The following is a 17261-nucleotide window of genomic DNA, read 5'->3' on the forward strand; positions in this document are numbered from 1 at the left end:
GCACACACCACAGCAACGTCTGACATGAACACTGCAATTTGCCTCTGATGTAGCAGTGACACTCCCTCAGCTGTGCCTTTCATCCCACTGCTGCCACAAAATGGCTGCATGTGTGGAAAAAGCATCCTACAGCACCTCAAGAAAACCTCATAGTTCCTGCAGTGCATGCCCAGGTGAAAACAGACCCCAAGTGTCACCCTGTCACAGCCTTCCTCCTCTGTATGCGGTAAGCATGTTTGGGTGACAGCAGTTGCTACGGCTCCTCCCCTGAAGCAAATCTGCCAGCATTGCTGGTTTTCATCCCTTCACTTCGATGCCAGCTCTGTGAGAGTCTGACTCGCAGACACTATCAGAGCTGCAGGAATCCATAAGCTGAAAGTGAGTTGCTTGGCTGGGAAGCCTCGTCTGAAGAATGGAGGAAAAATATTCAGTGTTTACAATGAGATTTCACAGGTAGCAACAGGTGTCTTTATAAAGCTCGGCCTCGTTGTTAACTGTTCAACCTCAATTTGCTACTTGAATCCACTCCTCCGCTGCCTTTGCTTTCTTATCTAAAGCTCCCAAGGAATGCAATTATGTTTGCTTAATGCGGTGTCTTTCATGTGTTCATCTATTTATTGCTTGCCTTTTTCTTTTGGATTTCTCAGACACGCTCGTCATTAATGTCTGTTATTCTCCAAAATAAATTTAATTGAATGCGTTGGAAATGACGCTCAGGAGGAGACATCAAAGTGTTTCCTCATTGGGAATTTGTACTTTCGAAAGGTCGCAGTGTTTTGTCGAAGCCCAGAGCCTTGGTCTCTGCTGTTCCTAATTGGCTTTTATGTTCCTGTCCGTGATGTGAGTTTGTGTATTTGCCTGTCACCGTCCCTCCAAAGCCCACATCAGGTCTGAGCAGTTCTGAGTACATTTTCAAATAAAATGCCATTTGCTGGCCCCAATTTCAGCAGACAAGTGCCCTCAATCTCAGGTTGGAGGCTGTCTTGGTCCCACAGCACACATACACAAAAGCACTGACTTCAGCAAACAGCAACAGGCTTTATCTCCTTTTTTTTCTCTTCATTCTCTCTCAGCTGAGGTTACAACCTGAATGTTCTTTTTTTACAGTGTAAACACACACACACACACACACACACACACACACACACACACAGAGAGAGACAAGAAATACATGTTTGGATTTTATTTACAGTTTAGAACAAGTAGGCATCTAGTTTAAGTCTATCAATATAGTCATACTGAGTTTTTGTGATGGAAACCAACATTCATCTTTGATTTTTTACAATATCAGACAATATTCATTTTTGACACTAATCAATGACATTATCCATCCATCAATAAACCTTACTGCTGATGCATCTTATGACAGGTTACAGGAGCCTATTCTAGGTGGTGGCAAACACCCAGACAGCATCAATGCATCTAAACATGTTATAATCAAATTTGCATTTCTTAGATAAGCTGATAAATACATTGTTTACCATTTACTGCCCCGCAAAGACCTTTCAGCACCTCCCAGTATCAGCAGCTCTCATTTTAGCTCTCAGGAATTCACCTGTCCATTTGCAAGTAGGAGGCCAGCGAGGTGTTCTACAGCCCAGGTCAGCAGTACATAAAAGAGGCTAAGCTGTTTCATTTGAGGAGGAGACGTGAGGGCTTTAATGACCCAGAAGGATGATGCAGAGCGTGGAGAGCAGATCACAGTCTCTGGAGAAGCTGGTCCTCTGAGCAGTGCATGAATGTAAAGAGTCAAAACAGAAGTACCATCTAAGCAAGGAGTTGTTTTAATGATTATGTTTTAAATACACTGAAGAAAGTTCGGTGAATTGAATTTATCCACACAGTCAGTTAATTAAGCAGCGATCATTAGAGTCGCTTCAGGAGTACAAAATATTTGATAAGATTTCGCCTGGTGACCCGAAGAAGATCCTCTGGTTCTTCTGAGCTTTCTCAGTGTCCTGGTGCGGTAGTGCCTTGGCCAGATCTACATGCAGTAGCTGTTGGGTGTCAGGACTCTGGAGATTTGTTGAATTCCCACAATTCCTCTGTTTGCTTAGTCAAACAGACACAAACAGTAGACCATAAATCCCTCATTAGAGGTAACAGGTAACAACCGGTGACTTTCATTTGCATGACAAACAAGTGGATTTAGCAATATCATCACTTATAATTATTATATGAGTGGGAATGCTTGTCTGTTTCTGTGTGTTGGCCTTGCAGCAGACTGGTGACCTGTCTGGGGTCCCTGTGAACCAGAACTGAATCAGCTGATCCTGTTTCTGTTACTGTTAAACATTCTGGAAATGGATGCTGGGGACGATACTTCTTCCACTATGTCAAAGTCATAGTATATAAATGTAGATCTGTTTAAAAAAAACATATAAAAAGCTACATCTTTGCAGGGGTGGAGCTAAAAGTGCAGCTGGGGTGGCACCGCACCCCTCTCATGTACCTCACAGTGGTTTGGTCCACTGACTGTGTTTGCACCAATGGTTTGCACAGGCAGTGGACTTCTTTCAGGATTTGTGAGGCACTGCTATTTGCTTCTACCACTCAGTAAAACAAAACACATTTAACCAGGCCATTTTTTATCTGCTCCATTACCTCACTGTTAAATCTTGAGCTTCAATGTCCCCCCCCCCCCCATATTGTTGGGGTGGATTTTAAAACACATGAGCCACACGTACAGTCTTACATTCATTCCAACATACACACTTCCATACATACATTAGATTTAGACTATGGGTAAATAAACCAACAGACAAAGACTTTTAATCCCACGCTGGGGAAATGCGCATGTTACTGCGAGGGTCATCAAAAAATACAAATAAAAAGTAAAAAATAAATGAAATAAAAAATTCATCTTACTGATGTCAATGTGCAAGTAGGATTGAGATTAAGGAAATGCTAAGATACAAAAATGAGCTTTTTTATTGAACCAGGAAGTTTGCCTTAGTTTGTCTTTCTTTTTGGGGTTTTTTTCCCCCCATTCCTGATAGAGTTTTCAGATTCCCCACGAGCATGACAGAATTTCTTCCCCTAGCTCCCAGAAATAAACTTCTAATCAGTATTTGTGATCGTGAAGACTAACGTGTGGAAAGGTGGTGGTGCAGGATTACGCAGCATACCAGGCTCATCAGTAACAGCAGTGAGTGGACTCTGCTTGGTTTGGTGATTTAAATAATGTTTGAACTAAACTGCATGTGAATCAGTTCAGACTAGTCTCCAATAACCACAACAGCACGCAGGGTAAGTCAATGCAAAAGTTATGCACGGTTTCCAGAATCCTAATACCTTTTGTCCAAAGTGACTGATATGATGAAATATTTATGAGGGTTTTTTTGTGTGCTGTGGTTTTCACACGTCACATAAATAAATGATCAAAAATGAGGAACTATGATTCCATACAGCAACACCTCTCCCGTCACCCCTCCACAGGGATGCCATGTTGGAGTTCGGTGGTTACATGGGGTGAATTATGTATCATATCTTTCCAAGCATGAACTCATCCTGCAACAAGACAAGCAAACGTGCTGCCAGAGGTGGGACCAAGTCATTGTTTTGCAAGTCTCAAGTAAGTCTCAAGTCTTTATCCTCAAGTCTCAAGTCAAGTCTCAAGTAATGTCAGGCAAGTCAGAGTCGAGTCTCAAGTCACTGGTGTAAAAGTCCGAGTCAAGTCACAAGTCTGAAACTTTGAATTTCAAGTCCTTTCGAGTCATTCAAAAAAACGAAAAAAAGCATGTTGCAGTTATATGCTAAATGTAAATATTAGACCATGTAATTTTTAAATCTGTGTTTTTCTCAACACATGACAAAATAGTGAACTTAGAAAATATACACAAATTGTGAAATTGCACCTCTTTAAAATGCAGCTCAATTAAACCTAGCTCCAAGAATAATTTTCACCGACAGTTCTGAGATAAGCTGCATGTTATTCTTGGATGCGCTTGTAGGACCAGCTTTAAAATCGCATGACAAAAATATCATACACATTTTAAAAAAACTGCATCACCAACGTAGCCTGGACAACATTTGCTAGTTAGATGAAGTCAGCTATCTCATCGTAGCATATTTATATGCATATTTATAATTATACGGTTCTTGGAGTGAGTGCATACACTCATGAAGTTTAGTAACTTCAGGTCACTGCAACAAGCCCAGGTACAGTTTACCGACGGATGGGTGCAGGACCTTGAAATGCACCGTGTAGAACGAAAGACCATCGTACGTATCATAAGTTTACCAGTCTCACAAATTGTCGTCATAAATACACATTCCTTAACCGTTTATTAATAGGACCTTTGAGCTCAACGGTAATTAATTAGCAGTGGAAATAATTTCTGGTAGCATCACAGAAATGTAGCAGTGACAATAATACTGTATGCTGTAATCGTACTGGGCAATTAGTGATACAAAAAACCTGTTTTATCCTGTGAATAAAAGTATGTTTTTGTCAATGTACCATAATAACAGAAGCGAAACGCAATATCATGTCAGGACAATTCACTATTTATGCACAATAAACAAAGGAGCATAGCGCGACCATTTCTGTTCAGCGCCAGACTTACTTGTAACCTATATCACTAATTATGTTAAGAAAAATGACGTATTAACTACTAAAAAACACTGACCTTCGTGTAAATGCTTGGAGCAGACTAACCTGTGAGCTGGAGTGTTCTGGGACGTTATATTTGGTCTTTGAATGGCTGCGATCCAGGCCATCCGTCGCGTCTTTGTTACTTCGGAAACATGGCTCGAACAATTTCTCTTCAACGACGTAATCCGATAACAACCGATCTCTTTACCCGTCGGCTTCCCGTGGCTGTCATGCGACCGGCTATTGCAGTTAATAATACAACAGCTTCTTGACATTTTTGTGTTTCTTTTTATCGCTGTATAACTGATTTCAATTGAAAGTCTGTGTGCGCTAGTACCTCTTGCCACGAGTTCCCAGAATCCTTTGCGGTTCTACCCGTGAATGACGTCACATTTTCAATCTCTATATAATATGCATGTTAAATTTTATATTTGGGGTAAAATATCAAGTCTTTTCAAGTAAACCGGTTCAAGTCCAATTCAAGTCCCAAGTCATTGGTGTAAAAGTCCAAGTCAAGTCACAAGTCTTAGAACATTTTTTCAAGTCAAGTCTAAAGTCATAAAATTAATGACTCGAGTCTGACTCGAGTCCAAGTCATGTGACTCGAGTCCACACCTCTGCGTGCTGCCAGCACTGGGAATTAAGTTGAGGAGAGATTTAAGTTGTCTGGAGTTCATTATTCATGACGGGTGAAATTGTGCATTGAAAACACTTCTGTACACAGGCGTATGCGCTACACAACCCAGACCACCTCACACACACACACACACACACACACACACACACACACACACACACCTTGATGAAAGAATGAGATGCCATGATGCTTTCTTTCATTTGTTTTTAATGTCTGTTGTCGGTCAGTGTGCTGGGCGGCTCAGCAGAGGCTCGGATTGAGAAACAAATAGAAATCAGAAGCCAGTTGTGTGGGGAGTGCCTGAGGGTGTTATTCATTTCCTTTTAACTTTTCCATTTTATGTTTTTTTCCCAGCCTCTCTGCGGTGGCAGTGTGCAGAGAACGACAGCCGCAAAATAGTGTTAGCTCCCAAATGAAATCTTCGGCATAAAAGCGGCAGAGCAGGCTGCCTGCTGGCCGGCGCTGGATGCTTTGCCCTTGAGAAACAAATCAAGACATGGAACACTTTGTTAGCTCTCTGGACAGCCTCCAATGAAATGACGTTCACCTCTTTTCCCCTAGAAGAAGAAGACAAAAACAGCAACAACATCCTTACCTTATAGTCTTTATCTTTGTGATTCTGTGACAGGGACGCATCTGTTCTTAGAGTAAAGAGAGGAAGCAGAAAGTGAAGTACTTAAGTCCTCATCTGTTCTGTTGTTACAGCTTATTTGTTTTTGGAATGAATAGGAAGCTACCAACACAGTCTCCTCACTCTTCAACATGAATGGTAAATAACATGAGGGATACTCTACTTACAATCTTATGATCTTTTGAACATTAAATATTCCCAGCAGGTTAGCAGCGGGCTGAAAAACTGCACCGTGAGTGTGGTCACCTTGAATCCTTGTCAGCTAGAGCGCACTCTGGTGTTTTCCACCGTTGAAAAAGTATACTGCCATCATTTTTTTCTAATTGTAGTTTTTTTTATGTTCCTGTAGACTTTTTTACTCTAAAAACGCATGAAATACAATAAATCTGCATCCACAAAAATAATATTGGTGATGCCTCTGAGTTTGTCATTTCACAGCCATGTGGAAGATAAACGGTGAACAGATTTACTTAATAAGTACCACAGACTGTATGTAAATGATGGCAGTGAGAGACATCACAACCACATGGCAGGTGTGAAATAGTGAAAGGCTAGCATGCACAATCAAAGGCTAGCGACTTGTCAGTTGCACAGTAGAGCATATCCTGGTTTTATACATTTAAAATGTACCATGATTTACGAAATGAATATGTGTTATGTTCAATGTTACTTGAGACTAGCGAATAAGCTCATAATGTCAGCAGGAAAATTGCTAATTGCAATTAACACATTGCAGGGAAGGCATTTTAGTATACGTACAATCAGCTGTCCTGTTGCTGGTTATACAGATATCTGCGTCTTGTCCTACTGACCCTCATAGAGAATACAAGTTTAGCGCACTTATGCATCTGTGGTTGTAATGTCATACAGGCTAAACTGTATAAAACCATATCACACACCAACAGCAATCATGGTCTAAAGCAGGGGTGGGCAATCTCAGTCCACGAGGGCCGGTGTCCTGCAGGTTTTAGATCTCACCTTGGGTCAACACACCTGAATCACATGATTAGTTTGTTACCAGGCCTCTGGAGAACTTCAGGACATGTTGAGGAGCTAATTTAGCCATTTAAATCAGCTGTGTTGGTTCGAGGACACATCTAAAACCTGCAGGGACACCGGCCCTCGTGGACTGAGATTGGCCACCCCTGGGCTAAAGGCTCCATAACTAAAATAACCAGCATAACATTTCTCATCTTACACATTTATATTCAGTCTTTGCACTTGTCAGGGAAAATGTGCCTCACTTGAGTTCACAGTAAGATAAGATAAGATAACTCTTTATTGTCATTGCACAGTCATACATAGTACAGTAGTACAATGAAATTGGAAAAACTGTCCTACGTCGGCACTACATATAACACAACACGACACGATATGACACATCACAACGTAACAAACAACACAACACAGTATATTAACTTAGTATAAAAAAGAAGAATAAGTGTATGTGTATTGCACACTGTTATTATTGCACATTAATTATTATTGCACCTTGTTATAAATATAAATATTATTGTTATCGTTTTAAACATTGTTACCTCCCCCTAAAAAGTCCAGGGAGGTATCCAGTCAGGTCAGCTATTTACATTGATCAGGGCTATTGCCCTGTTGTAAAAGCTGTCCTTGAGTCTATTTGTTCGGGACCTCAGCAGCCTGAACCTCCTGCCAGACGGCAGCAGCTTAAACACCCGGTGTCCTGGGTGTGTGCAGTCCCGTAGGATGCTGCGTGCCCTCTTGAGACAGCGAGTGCTGTACAGGTCCTTCAGGGAGGGAAGAGGATGTCCAATGATTTTTTGGGCCATGTTGATGACCCTCTGGAGTGCCTTTCTGTGTGCTGTGGTGCAGCTGGAGAACCACACACCGATGCAATATGTCAGCACACTTTCAATGGAGCAGCGGTAGAAGACGGTCTAAATAAAGTACTAAATAAAGTGATTTTGTGCTGATGAATTATGAGGTCATTGCAATACTTCAATACTTGTTGCTTTTGAGAAATGAAATATTAACAGTTTTGCAGTATAGTGAACTATATAGAATAGTTTAGTATATAATGCAGATGTGGGAGTACAGTGTGTTCCTGAGTCAGGGACAGTCAAAAACTTCATTCCCGTTCTATTCTATATCACTATTTCCTCCTTTATTCTCCCATTGAGCCAGCATGTGTATTTGGATTATTATGAGTCTGATCCCAGTTTAAATCATATTATATCTGCCTTCAGCATAAGCACTCTGGCTATTCAAAGGTATTTGTTTTTACACATGATGCAAAGGAACAGCAAATGAGAGCTATATTGCAGTCCTCTCTTTTCTTTAAGTGTTTTAGAAGTGATCACATCGATTTCTAACTTTGTCCACAGTGTCAGTGATCTACTGTTTGAATATCATTAAACACCTAGTCGGCCCAACATAAGTAACCCCTCTGCTAGCCGGCCCTTTAAAATAACCCTACAATGATTCATTATGGTGATAAAAGGTATGGCCCACTTTTTATTTTCATTATAAAATCTAGTCACCCCCCCTCATGCTTAAAGTGCTCAAGCATTGGATGTTTAAATTACTATATGATTTAAAACATGAGATAACTTTAACATTATCAATAATTTCCATAATCCACAATGATCAGTAAATACTTGATGTGTTTCCTCCAGTATTTTCCTTGCACTGGGTGTCACTGTTGCATCATGACTGACTTCACCTGCATATTGCAACTCAAGGCCTGAGAGTCACGCTTCACATGGGGCAGAGGACAGCTTCCCTCCGTGTGTTTTCAGGCTTCTTCGAGCGATCGCATCCCACATGACACACCCACCGAGCGACACACAGAAACCAATCTGACAGAATCCTACTGGGTGTACGCACCGCATGTCTTTCAATTCATCAAGATGAATTTCAATATTTCAATTTGTCACCCGTGCTGCAGCTCTCAGCACAAAGTGGTATAATACAGAGACGATGAGCATCAGGCAGAGACAGAGAACATACTATTAAAGACTGTTACAGTAAAATTGACTTGAGGTAATTCAAATAGTGTGCATGTGCATTGGAAGATTTCATTACAGCTCCACAATACTTAATCAAATGTCCACACAGATGCTCTACAGTTCATTGTTTTCTCCTTTACTGAACAGAAACTCGCATGTATTTCCACATGCAAGAACTTGGCATGCACGCACAGTGTTGTTGATTCATTTAATGCACGACAGTCAGTTTTTGTATCTTTTTCTATTGTACTTGTGAAACGTGTTAATTATCTGTCAAATGTTGGTGCAAAAATGTGATGAGAAGTCGTTCTGCTGGGGTTTTTTTTGTAACATTTGACTTTCTCTACAGGAGAACAGTCAAAGTGTGCATCTGCTGTGTTTTCTGTCTTTCTGTGCTTTGATAGCTGATGGAAGGGAATGAAAACAAGTCATTTGCAGGAGGTCCCTGGGTGACAACAGGAATGCAGTGGTTTGATTATTTACAGACCCCCAGAACATCAAATCAAATCAAATCACTTTTTTATTGTCACATCACATGTGCAGGCACACTGGCACAGCACATGCGAGTGAAATTCTTGTGTGCGAGCCCCACAAGCAACAGAGATGTGCAAACACAACAACACAAACGAGCAAAATACAAGAATGGCCAACCTGAAACTAATAAATATATGTACAATATATAATAGTGTATGCATTTCTGGATGTGTATACTAAATATTTTCCTACGTGTGTGTGTGTGTGTGTGTGTGTGTGTGTGTGTGTGTGTGTGTGTGTGTGTGTGTGTGTGTGTGTGTATACACATTTTTACAAATTAAATAGTAAAAAAATAAAATAAAATAATAATAATAATAATTATTATTATTATTAAACATGACAGTATTTATTTGAAATCTTGGTGATAGAGCTTTTGGAAACATGTCTCAGAAACTATAATTAATGCTTGTGGAAAATAATAACGCTATAAACGCGTGGTGGTGAGTCATAATGTGTTTACTTTTTCTTCCAATCTACCCTTGTCTAAGAAGGTATTTCCACAGCAACAGGCAATTCATCAACACTGTCACAAACAGAAGGAGAAATTTGCATGTCTGCTACTGGTTCTCATTTTTCCTCTTATTGGATAGATCCTGGTCTGGGAATACTGCAGATTCTTTACCCTCTTGAGGAGACTTCATGATATGTGGGAGTTTTCCCATCTACATGATGTGTTTTGTGTATTGGAATATTCATATGCAGTGTCCAATGGAAGATGCTTTCAGAGTATGGGGTATTTGGCATTGAGCCTTTTGTTAAATGCTATTCAGACCATGTACTATTCAGACTGTGCTCAGAGCATCTGGTAATAAGTCAGACTTGTTTTTGAACTTCACCAAAGCTGCACTTTGTCACCAGTTCTGCTCATAATTTTTATGAGGACAGAATTTGGAGACACAGCCAAAGATCAGAGGATGGTGCAAGGAAGTAGTCTGCACATTTCTGGCTTGATTGAGTGATATCCTCCAACTCATACCTCAATAGTGTGCAGCACAAGCTGAAGCGGCAGGAATCAGAATTAGCACCTTTAAGTCTGAGGCCATGGTTCCAGCTGAAAAAGGGTGGAGTGCCCACTCTGGGCTATGGATGAGTTGCTGTCCCTCCAAAGTGTAGAAGGTGAAATATCTGTGGGTCTTGGGAACAAGAGTAACAAGAGTAATTCAGGAATTTGAAAGATGAACTGGTGCAGTAATGTGGACGCTGTGCTGATCTGCTCTGGCAAAGAGAAAGCTGAGCACCAAGGCAGAACTGTGGATTTACAAGCCCACCTACGTTCTTATTCTCTCACCTAAGCTTTAAACTGTTCCTAGTGAACAAAGAATTAAGACAGCAGATACAAGCAGTGCATCTTTGTTTCTTGTTCTTTGCTTCTTTTGAAATCACCTGCCACTTAACCCCCCAGAAGAAATAAAATTAAAATAAAGAAAAACATTACTGTGTTTAGGTCATGGTTCCCATGGCTTTGAGTTTTAGGATGTTTACATTTTCTCTAACTTGCTAATTTTTATTTTGACATCTGTATTATGGTTCTGCATTCTGTGTTCTTGATATTTGTCTTTGTGTTATTTCTTAGGGTTTACATGTCTTGTCCCCCCCTTATCTTATACAAGTTCCCTCTGGTGTAATTTAATGCTGCTCTGTGCTCCTGCTCTGAAGTTCTTTAGGTTTAGTCTGTGTTTTTGGTTTTCAGATGGCCTGGTGTAATGGTTCTGTTCCTGTTATCTGTGCCTTTAGTTGCATGGATGTTTTATTTTTCTCTTTTGTATTCCTCTTCTGTCCTCCAACCTTGTCTCTGTGTTTGTTTATCTTCTGTCTCTGTGTCAAGTGCATATGTCCTCATCCTGGTCTCAGTGTTAGTAATTTGCTGTTTTATTTTGATAGTCTCTTGTGCTTTGTATTAAATTCCGCTTCCTCTGTCTCATTATCTGCGATTGGTTTCAACTGTCCTCCCACCTGTTGCCTGTTCGCTCGTTGTCTTGTGTGTGTGTGTGTGTGTGTGTGTGTGTGTGTGTGTGTGTGTGTGTGTGTGTGTGTGTGTGTGTGTGTGTGTGTGTGTGTGTGTGTGTGTGTGTGTGTGTATTGTTGCATTCTCCCTCATGGCTGTGTCCATCCTCATATTATGTTTTCCTAAAAGACTCTCAGTTGTTTGATTATTTGCTCTTAACCCTCTTTTCTTTGTATTTTGTAAGAGCTCAGCAATAAAGCTACTTTTAATTTTTGTTTCTCATCTTTCTAGTTTTGCGTTTTGGGGCCACACAGCCAACCCTAACAATGTACACTCTTAGAGAGATACTCCCATACAGCTTATGACAAAATTTAATCCGAAGTGATTGATGGCCCTAATCATGACCTTTTGACCTCCCCCCTCCCCCCCGGAAGTGTGTAATGAGCGTGACGAATTGCATCCGGAGAAGGGGGGGTGAACCCCGGAAGCGCGCCATCTGTTGCTAAGCGTGTCGAATTGCATCCTGAGAAGGGAGGGGGGAAACCTCCGGAAGAGCGCCATCTGTTGTTGGGAAAAAAAAGTTTTTAGAGGGAGGGAGTGCAGCGGGGGAGGAGAATAAAAAAGCAGAGAGGTGGAGTCCGTCACAATTTCTAAGGCACAGACGCAAGATGGATTTCCTTCTGCAGCCCAGCAGCGTTCCTGTGTCCGATGAGATCTGCTCTCCCAAAGAAGAAGGCTTTGAATATGACATATTCAAATACAGCATATTTACTATGGAAGGCCTCGATCCGGACCTTATGACCCTACCGGAAATACTCCGGAAGTGTCTAGTCATTTTCAGACCTGATGCGTCATGTTCCCTAAGCACAGCGGTGATGCAGCAGCTGATTCTGTGCTGTATAGAGAGACAGAGCGGCAGCTAGTTTTCCGCAAACTCATAGTCTGAATTCTGTTTCAATATTATGACAATTTTCTCTGTTTTTGGATAACAAATGTGTCACATTTTCAACAGGGTTTGAATAATCAGCGTTAACACAGAGACATTTATGCGCTGGGTATAACAGACATCCTTACCTTGGAGCAGAGAAACACGGTGTATTGTTGCTTTTCTCTATTGTATAAGCAGCGCCCGACTGTCAGAAACGCTCTGTGTGGGTAGCAAAGTCGGATCCAACGCACATCCAGGAATCCGTGTGAAAGAAAGGTCTCGCTGCAGCTAGGCTCTCAGGATAGTCAGGCTTTTATTTATATTTGCATTCTGGTGCGTTAAAGCAGCCTCTGTGTCCCGCTTGGATCCTCATTCCGAAAATTCAGATATTTAAATAAAATGGTGAATTGGCTAGTGATGAGGAGCCACTTAGATCCATAAAATGAGGTTTGATTAAATTAAACTCTTATGAACAGCTATGAACTCTACCTCTCTGCTGATGTGTTCCAAACAAGCAATGTTTTCTACACGTCCAAACTGTGTGCTAACTACCTCACACCGCTGTGTCTGGGATCCGAAAAAATAAAAAGTTAAAACGCTATACCTTGGGGGGAATTGTGAAGTGCTGAGGAAACTACTGTGTGTCTGATGGGGTGTTTTTATATAGGTGGACTTGGTTTCAGTTGGCCTCTGACATGATAAGATAAAATAAAGGAAACTGATTGTAATGGAACTACAGTGCTGGGATGCTCTTGATAAGGCAGCCTCTTTTATTGTTTTATGACTTGTTTTGCTGACTGTTGAGGGCCTAACTGTAACCAACTCTGTCTAACTGTTGCAGAGTTAAGAATCTGTAGTTTTTAGAAGTAACACAAGAAAAGTTTATTTCTAAAGGAATACCTGTTGTTTGTGGTGCTCTATTTAAAACTATTAGTGTCATGAACCGAAGTTCAGCGCACAAGCTGGACCCAGAAGCAGAGCCAACACACACAGGAGTATGAGAAAATAAACTTTATTTTAACTGAAGGTGTCCCGGGAGGGTAGAAGGAAAACACGCGTGAAACTCGAGAAACCAAGGGACCGGGAGATGAGTCGCGCAGGAACGCCGAAAACGGGACTGTGGGAGGCTGCAACAGAAAAAGGACAAGAATTATTGGGGCGCGGGGAAATAGCAGCATACGTGGGGGAAGAGTATGAGTCTTACGGTGACAGCGGGGCCGTGGGAGCCGGAGGGAGGGGTGAGGGTCCGCGCTAAATTTGCAAAGTTACTGATTTAAAAATTATATTTTTGAATTTTTAATTGCATGACAAACATACAATAGACTCTTGAGCATATTTATATAGCTAAATACACAATGGTATAACCGTGCTAAATAAAAGAGGCCCAAGTACCAAAGCACTCTAATGCAAGCCTCTAAACTGCATGTTGATAAGTACGTGAAGCGTACCTCTACAGCTGAAAACAGATTGTATCCATACTTTGAGGATCTGCTGAATTGTTTTTAATGGCACTTTTTTTTTTTTTTTTTTTTTTTTTGATGAACTGCGGATGATGATGAATTCCTCTTTATTGTAGAAACAGTCCCTAAGCTGTTGTTGCTCATATTTACTGAGTTCCCTAGCTACTTCCTTACTATGTCAGTAAACTTTTTGAAAAGGAAGCTGCTGTAGATTTAAAGAAACACCTTAATTGAAGCAAAGGCAAAAAAATTGGAATGAATTTTATGTGACTGTAAAGCCAACAATAAGTGAAAATCCAAAAACGCCTCCAATCCTAATGATCTCCTCCTCTCTCTCTCTCTCTCTCTCTCTCTCTCTCTGTGTGTGTGTGTCCTCACAGAAGGAAGGTCACGACAGGAGCTTTTTTCAATCAGTTTTTTACAAGAAGTGTAGCTCATACAATGGTATAAATGTATTATTTGCGATACTTTATAAATATGAACCTCTAAAGATTTTGAGTTCGTGCACATTGTGAATCAAGAATCTAAATATTTGTATCACAATGATTTCTATAAAAGCAATTTTGTTTATGGGGATAATGTGACAAATCTTTTGTGACCCTATTAATGATCAATGGTAATTAAAGAGGAACCCTGGCTCTGGACATTTTCATGACAAGTGACAGCGCTGACATCTACTAAAGAGAACATGTTTTATCATCATAAACACGGTGATAAGACGCATCGTTAAAGCGTCACTTCAGTAATGTTGACTCATGTTTTTTAATAGATGACTTAAAACACTAAACTCTAATTTCTGTGGTTATTTTAAGTTTACAGAATATAACATGTGGTAAGACGACGAGTTTTACTTCTCATGTTATGTGTATCTATTTATCATGTATGCTACTTTGCTCTGTGGACTGTAAAATGTTTCATTGTGTTCATGAAATAAACCAGACTTTCACTGTCTGCATCTTTTACTGTTTTTCTGCTTTTGTTCACTCCAAGTTTGACAAAACCTACAGATATCCAGAGTTAACTCGCTAACAATGTGGAGCAGTCTCAGTGTATTTAGCTGCTTTTTCCCTGAACACAACCAATCGAGAGAAACGCCTGTAGGCCTCACTTTGGTCATTTTGAACGCTGAAGGAGATTTGTTCAATAGACACCTTATACTAGTGTTTCCTGCACTACTATGTTCTATATAAATCCAGATTCCTTTTATAGTTTGCAGTGAAATTTGTTAAACCGTTGCTTAATGGGACAGAAGTACAAGTCGCTCTTTACTAACACATTTGTAGATGAGTTTAATGCTGAACAACACAGCTAGCAGTCTCACACACTCTTTAGGTTATTCAAGTTTTGTGTGTGTAATGGTTTAGTCTATCAAACCTTACCCTTTTCTCCCCAGTATCACAATAGTATGACTCCCAAAGTACGGCTCAGTAAACAACCTATGATTCTAAAGCCAGAACAGAAAGATGCAGTTGGAAGATGAATGATTGCGTTTTTATGATGTGTAGTAAAACGACCCCCTCTTCTTCTTCTCTGTGTTCTTCTCTGTGTTCTTCTTGTGTGTGTGTGTGTGTGTGTGTGTGTGTGTGTGTGTGTGTGTGTGTGTGTGTGTGTGTGCGTGTGTGCGCGCGCGCGCGCGCGTGCCTTAGAAGTCAAATAATACATTAGCCATACTTAAAAAAACATCTGAATTTCATTTAGAACTGAGATTCTAAGTTGTAAGGAGGAATCTTATGCACAGCCAGAAACATGTTTCCCCACTTTCACAATGCTGAGGTGCCAAATCCACAACCCCCAACAAATGGTTTATTACACGCAGGTGTGAAGGGCAAGCTTTACTTACACAGCCTCACACACAGTAGATTTTTAAAGTTTTTTTGGGTACAGTGGTTTAGCCACAGATGCAACATCCACTTTTGATAAAGATCACTCCACCTGTTTATTTCTTAAGAAATTAAGCATCTTTATTAAGCTCTTATTTATACATGTCTACACATTAATAGACACCGTGTGCTCTGAGACATTATAGTCTTCTACTTCTGCTTCCATCGGTTTGCATTTTAAACTCCCAGCCTTTCAGGTTGTTATGAACGGCTTATATTTCTAACATTTTGTGATGTAAAAGTGAACCATGTTTTTTTTTTTTTTTTTTTTTTTTTTAATTTTCTGTTTGATGGAAGGACTTAAGACACGAGTTATTTAAACAATTCTAAATGACCGTGTGATGGCCATAGTACTTTATGTGGGCCAAATGTGTTAAGGATAATGTTTATCAATGTAAAATTGCAAAGAACCTTTGAATAGATTATAACATTTTGTAAACAGTTACCTCAGAAGCTGTACTGGTAGATCTATGTATGTAAGGTAAAACTTTCCACAGTACTTCCACTTAAGTAACTAAACACATAAAGTCACCCTTACCAATAATCCACTGCTCCTTGAAAAAAAGTAGCACAAACAGACAACTGACTGAGCAATGATAAGTAGAGCTACCCGAGGCTGAGACTCAAGCAGAAGAAAATTAAAAGTTGTTGTTTTTGTGGCTCGAAAAATTAAAGAAAGTATGTTTAATAATTCAACAAGACCCGCACCTTCAACACATGTACATTCAAATTTTGGAACAGGCTCAACATTGCTGCTGTTCAATAGTTTTTATCCGTTTGCAAAAGTCATTTTACGGCTTTAATATTTCCAGCTGATAAGGAGAATGAGTGCGTTTCAAATGTGCGTCCAAAGGCTTTAAACATCTGCTTTGTCTGTAACGACAGTATCAAACTACAGAGCATTGTTTTTACTAAAATTCAACATTTTCCGATGAAAATTTGGCTACTTTTTTTTTTTCTTTACTGTAACACGCACCTCAATGCCGTTTTTAGGATATTCTTGGTGATCACATTTTTTTCATATTTATGCTTTTGGCACTGAGGGTATCTAATACGCATGTTGTCACTGTGTTTGTACTACCAGCTGTGAGGGCTCTGCTTTTGCTTTGAGCAGTCTGTTTTTATTTTGTCTCGTGAGTGTGTGTGTTTTTCAAACGAGATCCTCGTCAGTTTGATTTTGTTACCGCAAACTTTGTGTGAAGTTCACAACAGAGGTAAAGAGATTTAAACACCCCAGTTTAAGGAGGCAGGCAGGGGTTGGACCACCTGCACAGGACAGGTGAAGCAGAGAGTGTCGGGGGGAGATGTGCAACAGAAGCAGAGGGAACATTTTACAAGATGATAAATGGCACATTTAGATGATTAAGGATTTGTTGACAAGATTAAAAGACACGTCCGTCAGAGTTCAACAACATTACAGTTTGATTAAATAAAAAAGTTTTTAGACTACACAAGGTTCATTTTCTCCTCTGATAGTAATCATATTAAACATGTCAAGAAAGAAAGAGTATAAAGAAAAATAGTAAATGTGTGTCTAATTAAACTCTTCCTGTGAGCCTTATATCATCCTTTAATATGTTTGGTGTTACAAACTTGAAGAAGCACGGAAAAGATCATCAGACATTAATCTAATCAGTTTTCAGCCTTCATTCATATTGAAAAGTTGAA

The sequence above is a fragment of the Diplotaxodon limnothrissa genome, linkage group LG10 (assembly GCF_057381915.1).
Source record: "Diplotaxodon limnothrissa isolate DT_005_m linkage group LG10, D_limnothrissa_male_GT1.1, whole genome shotgun sequence".
NCBI classification, from domain to species: domain Eukaryota; kingdom Metazoa; phylum Chordata; class Actinopteri; order Cichliformes; family Cichlidae; genus Diplotaxodon; species Diplotaxodon limnothrissa.